Below are 8986 nucleotides of genomic sequence, written 5' to 3'. Positions count from 1 at the left end.
GCAGAGCGCGGAGCGCGGACCCGGTCGGCTGGAGGGAGGCGCCGGCGCCGGCTGGCCGCAGGGGGATGACCCGTTGGACACTGGCGGAGCTGGCGAGCAGACGAGGGCTCCCCACCGCGCCCCTGACCCCGCGGAAGCGCCTCGCCGAGCCCTGGAGGCCAGGGGGGGAAGCGCGCCTGGGCCCGCCAGCCGCAGGGGAATGGCCTCCTTGACCCCTTTGAGTTTTAGACCCAGCGGACCGGCTGGAAGCCAGACCACGTGGGGCTTGTCTGGGCAGGACACGGAAAAGTGGTGGACCGGATCTTCAGACTGACTCCCAGATACCGAAAGGGCAAATAAGACTGAAAAGGCAAACTTCCTCCCAGACCAGGTCAAAACCAGTTCCCATCACCTTTCGGGAGATGCAGTCCTCCCGTGGGTTTTCCAAGTCTGACGGTGACGCTGCAGGGATTTCTAGGAGTGTGCTTTGTTTTCACCAGTCTTTATAATAGCCGTTCATTAGTTCTACGAGTACTGATGGGCACCCTGTGGGCCAGGCACCCTCAGGCCAGGGGCCCCTTATGCTCCAGGGAAAGGCAGTGAACAAGATCTGATTCCTGCACCCCCGACCCCCCCCCCCAGCTGTGTCCACTTGACCAGCAGGGCAGCCTGGTGAAGAGATGTGGGTGAGACTGGTCATTAAGGACAGGCCCGCAAAGCCCACTTCTGCACAGTGACCCCTTCTGCGGGTCCCTACCTGCCTGGACACTGAAGGCCACACTCCCTGCGCGCAGTAGGGCGAGCCAGGCTTTTAAATGAACAGTCCACACCCCCTCTTGCCCCGTCCTGCAAGTTCTGATTCATTCCCTGCCCCCTCTCCTTTCTGGACGGTCTTTCCTGCAGCTTGTTTTAATCACTTTTTGAGTTAAAAGTCAATATTTAATTAACCAAGTAATTACATTCAGCTTACGTTTGAATCTGGGTATTTGCACATCTGTGCGTGTCCCTCGCGCCCCTCCATCTGTCCCCCGCCTCTTTCCCACAGTGCCGCCGCCTGCCCTCCCTGGGGCCAGGGACCCGAGCCTGCTCTCCAGCAGGTTCTCTGAGCACAGCGAGGAGGCAGGAGCCCGGCTTCCCCTGGAGGGCTCCCGACTGCCCCCTGGGGCAGCCGCTCTCTACCTCCTCCTTAGTGGTGAGGGGGGTGACTGCAGCTCTGCCCCACCAGGGAACCACTGGGGGTTCCGTTCAATTAGAGTCATCATCCCCTGTGGAGAGGGGGAGGGGGCAGGCAGAAGACCAGTCACCTCCTAAGGGAGCTTCCCCAGCGGGCCTGTCCTGCAGCCTGGAGGAGAGGGAGCTCGTGGGAACAGCGGGCTGGGGTGGAATTTCGCGTCTAATAAGCAGCTTGAGTAAGGGCCACGGCGGCTGGAGGACGCAGGCTGGAGTGAGCAGGGGAGGGCTTGCGGCCCTCGGGCCAAGTTTATGTACAGAAATGCACGGGGTCGCCCAACTGCCAAGGCTGGGGGGGGGCGTGGAGTGGATTTGGTCTCTGGGCTTTGTGTGTATTTATTGGGTTTTTTTTTATTATTTGAATTTGTGGCCTTTTTGGAAACCCAAATAACATGTTAAGTTTTCAAACTTAAGGGTAGAATGATGAGTTGATTGTAAAAAGCCTGGACAGTGTGGCTTTGTATGTGTGTATGAGAGATTGTGTGTGTGCTTGTGAGACCAGGGTAGGCTGTGTATGTATCTGTGTGTATATGTGTGAGACTGTATGTTACTGGACAGATCGTGTGTTTATGTGTGTGCACATGTCCCAGTACATATGTGTGGATTCCCTGCACAACAGTTTTGTTCACCTGCCACCCCAAAACCTGTCTGCACATCCTGCTGCTTAAAGTTAGCTCTTGATGTGGGACTAAAGTCCCTCTTGCAGGGGTCTGGTTGATTTCTATTGGACCTCCCTCAAGGGGGCTGCTTCTGGTCTTGGCAGAGAACAGAATGGTGTGGAAAATAGCACCCAATTCTATCAGCTGTGCTCTTAACTTCACCGCCTCACCAGAGCCGAGTCCTGCAGAGGAATATTGCATTTCTGATCAGCTCACAGAAAGGGCTTCATGTCAGATGATGCGTAGCATTATGTGGTGTTGTATGGGCCAAGCTCTGTTGTACCATAATCACTCATCTAGCCCACCCAGGACCCTGTGCAGTCGGGCAGAGATGGCAGCGATGAGGAAACTGAGAACTGGAGGCTTGTCACTTGGGGACTGATGGGCTGGGGTCAAGTCAGGGGTCCAGGGCCTGGGGGCTCCAGGTCCACTCTGACCTACCGCATTGCCCGTCCTCCATGACCTTGGCCTTTTTTTTTTTTTTCTCATATGTGAGGAAAACATGTGAACAGCAGGAAGAAACATTCAGACAATAAAACTCGGAAAGCCCCTAGGTAATCCCACTTCTGTCTAAAAACATGTGCTGTTTGGGGATCTCTTTAGTTTGTGGTTTGGGCTTTTTGGGGGGGGAGGTCACCCAGATGAAAACAAGGGTTGCCTGGCCACACCACCTCCTTGCAAGCACACACTCTCGTCTAGTCAAGATGCAAAGGGAAATATCAAATGGGGCTGACAGGAAAAGCTGTGAGGTCTGAGGGGAAGGTTGGCACCCCTGAAAAGAGCAATGGTGAGAGGGTTAAAACTTGCCTGGCGGTGAGGCCCTCTTGTGGCTGGTGATGGAGTCACACTGGCCTGCCCCTGGAGGAGTGGCCCCGGGGTCCAGAACAGGTGGCTTCTGGCCTCCTGCCGCCTGGGCCCGTCCTGGGCCCGTCCTGGGCATGAAGGTGGGGCTTCTCCATGCAGACCTACAGCCCAGGGAAGCCTCACTGGGGCCTGCCTTGTATGGCCTTGTATGGCCCCTTGTGTCGGCCCTGGAGGCAGCGGTGGGGGGGGAGATTTGCAGTGCCCCTCATCCGGATTCAAGGCGCTACCTAATTGGAAGATCATTAAGACCATTATAATTAATTGGCATCCTGATAAATGGCGTGATTGCCTAATTGGGGCGGTTGCTAAGGAACTAGGCCTCGGAGCCAGAGGGGAAGAGGCGGTGTGCTGGCCGCAGTCGGGTGCGAGGGTTGCAGACCCAGCAGTGAATGGCGGGACGCGAGAGCAGCCTCTGCTCGCATCTGCTGCTGTTTACTGAGCAGCTGCTGTGTGCAAGTCGCAAATGGAATAGCAGCTATGGAGATTTTCCTAGAAGGACTGGAAAGTAATCAGGATCCTTTTTCCTATAAGCAACAGAAAGGGGGGTGGGAGATCTCAAGCAAGCATAAGGAGAAAAGAAGGCAACTTACTGACTTTCATAACCCAGAAGCACCAAGGTAACCCTAGCTTCATACACAGCTGGCGTCAGGGCTCAGATTCTGTCGTGAGAATCTGTTCCCCTCTCCCTGCTCTTCCTCACCCGGGGCTGGTTCCTCTTTCCAGCTCAGAGGGCGGGCTCTGGCACGGTGGTCCGGGAACCTGGCTGCCTGCCCCGCCTGGCGACCCTGGGGGGCCGGGGGAGCACCCCTGCACATTTGCAGCCTCAGTGTCCTCACCCGGCAAATGACCATGATCACAGTACCTACCTCCTGGTTTGTGGCAAAGGATGACCTAAGCACATTCACACTGAGTGCTCAGCGGCGCGTCTGACAGCAGGAAACCCCCGACAAACACTGGCCGTTGCCATAATTGAGGTGGGGAGCGGTCTTCCCATCCCTGACATGAGAGAACAGCACTCTTCCTGTTCAGCCCCCAGCCCCACACGGCTCTCTGATTGGGTTGTTTCATGTCACGTGCTCACTCCAGACCACAGTCACTGGCCAAGGCAATGAGCCGCTGGTTGAGGGTGCAGAGTCAGCTCCCTGATTCTGGAGGCCCGTGAGCCGGGGCCCTCGGAGTCCTGAGGACACGGGTGGGGAAGCCCCGTGGAAGAGCAGCTCGGTCGCTAATACCGAATGTGAGAGACAATGGTCACCTGGGCCTGTCTCCATCTTGGTCGGGGTGGGAGACCCCCGGATCAGCTACTGGGTGGACGCTTTCTCCTTCCTCTCTACTGGGGGCAACAGACATTACGTCTGAAATATGTAGCCTGGCGTCGGGTCTGTGCCTTCCATGGCCAACGGCAATATTTGTCCAGTCTTCACCATGAAACTTATGTGGGGGTATTTGTTTTAAAATGCAAAGCCTAGGCCCTGCTGAGTCAAACTCCCAGTGGGGGCCCAGGAGTGAGCAAAGTGCCAGGCGATTGTTCTCTGTGGGCAGGAGGCTTGGGAAAGGGCCCTGGAGTGTGCATAACTTACCTTGCTGCCTACAGAGGGCTCCTGCAAAGGACGGGAAGTAAAGGTGCTCACACACGACTGCATGGTTTCAGGAACGCAGGGCATTCCTCTTATACTTGGCTGCGTGTTCACTGAGCAGCTGCTGAGCACCAGGGGCTGTGTTAAATGTTAGGCTGAACAAGAGAGAACCCTGCCTTCAAGGAGCTTACATTCCAAAGAGTGAGCAGCAGATAATACAGGGTTCTTTCAGAAAGGGACAGTCTCTACAGTGGGCGCCAGATAAACAGGTGATGGGAAATGACTCCCCGATGGGGTTGGCGCAGGGGTGGCTTGAAGGAGGTGGTGAGGTGAGGTACCCTGTGGGTGGGAGCCACAGCCTATTTGAGAATGAGCCAGCCCTGGAAGATCTGGGGGAAGGGCATGCCAGACAGAGGGGAGAGCAGTGCACAGGACTGGAAGTAGAGAGGAAAAGCCTGCCCGAGATGCCTGTTCAAAGCAGGTGGAAGGCCAGTGGGCCGAAGGGGAGAAGGGAGATGAGGTCAGCAGTGAGGAGAATGGGCTGTGGTGAGGAATTTATTTTATCTCAGGTGCAACAGGAGACCATAGGAGAGTTAGGAACAACCTACTCTGTGTTTCAGAAAGATCTTAGTGGTCCCTAGAGAGGGATGGATGCTTTGCACCATCACCATGGAAGTGGGCTGTGAGGGTGAGGGCTGTTGGTAGTCTGGGTGGAGCTGATGCTGACCTGGGGTAGTGGTATCGATGGGGAGGGAGTGAAACAGGTGGACTGGGAGAGATTTCTAGATTGGATGTTCAGGAGGAGGAAAAGAGCAGTAGTTCCCGGCCAAGGCTACTTTGCCACCCCCACCTCCACCCCTTGCACGTAGGCATATTGTGCATTGTCTAGAAACACTGTTGGTTGGCACAGCTCAGGAGGGGTACCATTGTCATCTAGTGGGTAGGGGTTGGGGTGTTTCTGAACCCCCCTTCCCCAGAGAGCCACAGTCCCAAGGAGTCAGAGATGGCCTTGTGTAAGATGATTTCTGAATGGGGGGGGGGGAGTGGAAGAAAATGTTTAGGGGGGAGAGGAGTGGTCCACATTTAGTTGTGGAAGTGTTGTTTGAGATGACTCTTGGCCCAGATGTCTGAAACCCAGTGGGTGCTGGATATACCGGCCTGGATCCAGCTGGAGCTGGCCACCTCAATTTGGGAGTCAGCGGCCATCTGTGTCATTTTAAGCCATGGGACTGGCTGTGATCGTCTAGGGAGAATGTATTGTGTTCTCTGGTGTGGTTTTTGCCCCCTCCCTCCCATGCCTGTCGTGAATCTAGTTGATGAATATTTTTAGCACATCCCATATTCTCAGCTCTTTATGACGCTCCTGAGAAATTCCTGAAGGTTCAGGCCGAGCCTTTCCTTGTCGACCGCCTCACTGCGCAACAATTAGCAGACAGAACTAAATGTCCATCCCTGCAACAGAGGCTCCTGGGGAAATGCATAAGGTCACACAGGCTCTTGGTCCTTGCTGGCAACATGATGCCTCCTTGGTAGAACAGCCATTGGCTTGGCGTTCAGGCCCAGACTTGGTGGAATTCCCTTTAACCAGAGACCATCACTGTTTTGAATTCTCCACGGTCTCTTAATATAATTTCAAAGCACATATTGCCCAGTGGCCCTGGCCTATGGTATGTAGCTTCATCTCAGAAAAGGCCCAGCTCTCTGCTTTGCACACCAAGGGTCTGCCTGCAACTTAGATAAATTAAATCCCAAACTCAGAGTCATTACGAGCAGGTCTGTGTGTGAGTTGATGGTGGGGCCGTGCGCCTGGGGCCGTGAGCCTGGGGCCGTGAGCACGCCTCAAGGAGCCTTTGGCCAGGTGGAAGCCAGATGTGTTGGGGAAGAATGTTGCCAACAGCCTTTCTTCTTGGCTCCCATTCAGGGCCCCAGCGGGTGGCTTGACCCACCTCAGTGGCCAGAAGAGGACTTTTTGAAAAGAGATTTAAAAAACTGTAGCCCACAGAAGTTCAACAGATGTTCACACTCTGGTAGAAATCAGATCCCCCAAAAGCTGCCTTTCTGCCTGGTCTGGAGACAGACATTGTCCGCAGACTTCTAAACGCAGGGCATTTGCCTGGCCAGTCCAGAGAGCAGGAAAGCCTTCTATGATTCTTAGTGACTTAAAAGTCCTAACAATTTTAATCAAGAGGTAATAGAGTTCCTGGCTGAAAATAACTTATGCAGTAGAAACACTTCATTCCCACATAACCCACAGTGGCCAAGCAGGAGAATCTGGTAGCAGCTTATCAGTATAGTAATGTCATCGGAGACCCAGCATCTTACCTTAGTATGTCTTTGACCTTCTTGCTTCATGGTCTCAGGATGGCTGCTGTAGCTCCAGATCTCACATCCTCATCACATATTTTGCCCATGGGGCAAAAGAGCAGTGTCTTGTGTCTCTTCTAAGCAGCAAATGCCTCCTGAAAACACCCCACCCCAACAGACTTTGCTTTGTGCTTCGTCGGGCCAGTTTGGATTTGTGCTCACCTGGGCAAAGGGAAATGGGCTTTTCATGCTTGCCTTAGCTCAGTGGTGCCCAAAATTAGCAGCTCTTCTTGCAGCAAGTATTTTGGCCACATGTACCTGCAGTCAACCCACAGATCACATACCTTATCTGCATGTAATTTTTAATCCATAAAATAACTGAAAGAAGAGTGATTCATAACTACACGTAGGTTTTGCAGTGTATAGGCACAGCTGGATTGGGAGACAGGGAAGCTGTCGATGCTCACAGCGCTGTTCGCAGAAGTCTGACAGCCAGTCACAGCAGGGCCCAGGCAAATCTTGGGCAGCTCAGGTAGCAGGGGTCGGACCACGAACACTGTGAACAACCTACCAGCATTTCCAAACGAAACAAACTGCTTGCCCACCCCACCCCGTTCTCTGTACCTCTAAGTTCCGGTTCGTCTGGGGCCCCAAGTGTAAGTGAGCTTGCCCAGCGTCTGTCTGTCTTTATCTGACTTAGCTCACTTTGTATGGTGCCCTGAAAGCCCTCCTATGTTGTTGCAAATGGCAGGGTTTCCTTGTTTATGACTGAATAATGTTCCATTTTAGTCCTATAGACATCTTTGTGCCTCCACCAGTGGGAATTTAGGTTGTTTCTGTGTTTTGGATGTTGCTTCAGTGAACATGAGCTGGTGGAAACCAGGGCGTGTAGATGATCTTCGAGACAGTGATTGTTCCTGTGGATAAATGTGCCAAGTAGATTGCCGGATCCCATGGTGGTTCCGTTTTTAATTGAGGGGTGCTGTTTTCCATAGTAGCTGCACCCACTCTTTTTAGCTGGGGGAGACATCCTTTTGCACCGTAGCACCCTGCATGGCTGCTCCAGTCGCTCTGTGCATAGGAGAGGCCTTTGGTCTCCCTCCTGCAGAGGAGGAAAGTCCAGTCAGGGAGGCAGCAGCAAGTCCACCTGGACCTGAAGCTCAATTCTCAGCCCCCTGTACTGACCAGCTGCCATGTCCCCATGCTGGCCCACCTCCACTTCTAGGGCTCAGTGATGCTAACTCTATAAGCGAGTGATCCTCCAGGACAGAATCCTGAGCCTGTCCTGGGAGCCCAAGGTGGAGCTTGTCAAGTGGGTTCGGGAGCAGGAGAGATTCCTGACAGCTCTTAAAAAGAGGAGCTCTTAAAAAGCCCAGTGCTTTTAAGGCCACACCCAAACTAATTAAATCAACCTCCCAGGGTGGGGCCCAGGGAATCAAGTTATTTTACAACTCCCAGGTGATTGCTGCGCAGCTGAATTGATGACTACTGAAGCAGGGCAAGGTGGTGCTGGCTGGGCTGGGGTGCCTTCTGGGCATTCCTGCAAGGTCCCAAAATCGGGCGTAGGTGGTGGCCGCTCCTCGCTACTAAAACCGTTCCTCCCAGGGCCTTTGCAGCAGTGAGAAAGCCCAGGCTCCTCGCCACATACCTGCCTCTGCCCCCAGCTCACTCCACACTCCTCTAAGCCAGTCCCTGGCGCCACCCCTCTGTCCCTGGCCGCATCAGAGCTTGCTCCAGCCTCAGGGCCTTTGGACTTACTGTTCCCCTGCTTGGGTCACCTTTCATGTTGCCTCACAGAGCAGCTGCCTCTGATCCTTCGGGTCTCGGCTCACACGTCACCTCCATAGAATGCCCAAATACCAGTAAAGACCCCCGTTTTATGTTTCTAGCACTTACCATTCTCTGGAATTATCTCCATCTGCAGCCTATAGTCTAGGGGCTTCAGGGTCCCCCGCAAATACTGCTCAGCCCCTCAATGAGATGGTGTACATAGTATTGGCATATAACCTGCTCACATCCTCCGGGTTACTCTCATCATACACGTGCCATGTAAATGGCGGTTGTACCATATTGTCTAGAGAATAAAGACAAAGTCCTGCAAGGTCAGTACAGATGCAGCCGTCATAGGCCTAACTGCGTGATGGGGGGACAGACGGTCAAAGGGACGCTGGTGGGACCCGCGGCTGTGGACCGTGACTGCGGGAGGGCCGTTGTGCTCACCTGCTTCTTCACCCATCGTTTACTCTCACTGAAACCTCAGCCCCAGGGCTGCAAGGACCCGTCTGCCATGCTCACTGCTGCGTCAGCCCTGGTGCCCTGAGTTACTTCAGAAATACTTTCTGGAGGAAGGAGCCCAGGAGAAGGCTGGAGGTC

The sequence above is a fragment of the Condylura cristata genome, unplaced genomic scaffold (genome assembly GCF_000260355.1).
Source record: "Condylura cristata isolate star-nosed mole 26May11 unplaced genomic scaffold, ConCri1.0 scaffold00022, whole genome shotgun sequence".
NCBI classification, from domain to species: Eukaryota; Metazoa; Chordata; class Mammalia; order Eulipotyphla; family Talpidae; genus Condylura; species Condylura cristata.
Note: the sequence above shows the minus strand (reverse complement) of the source record.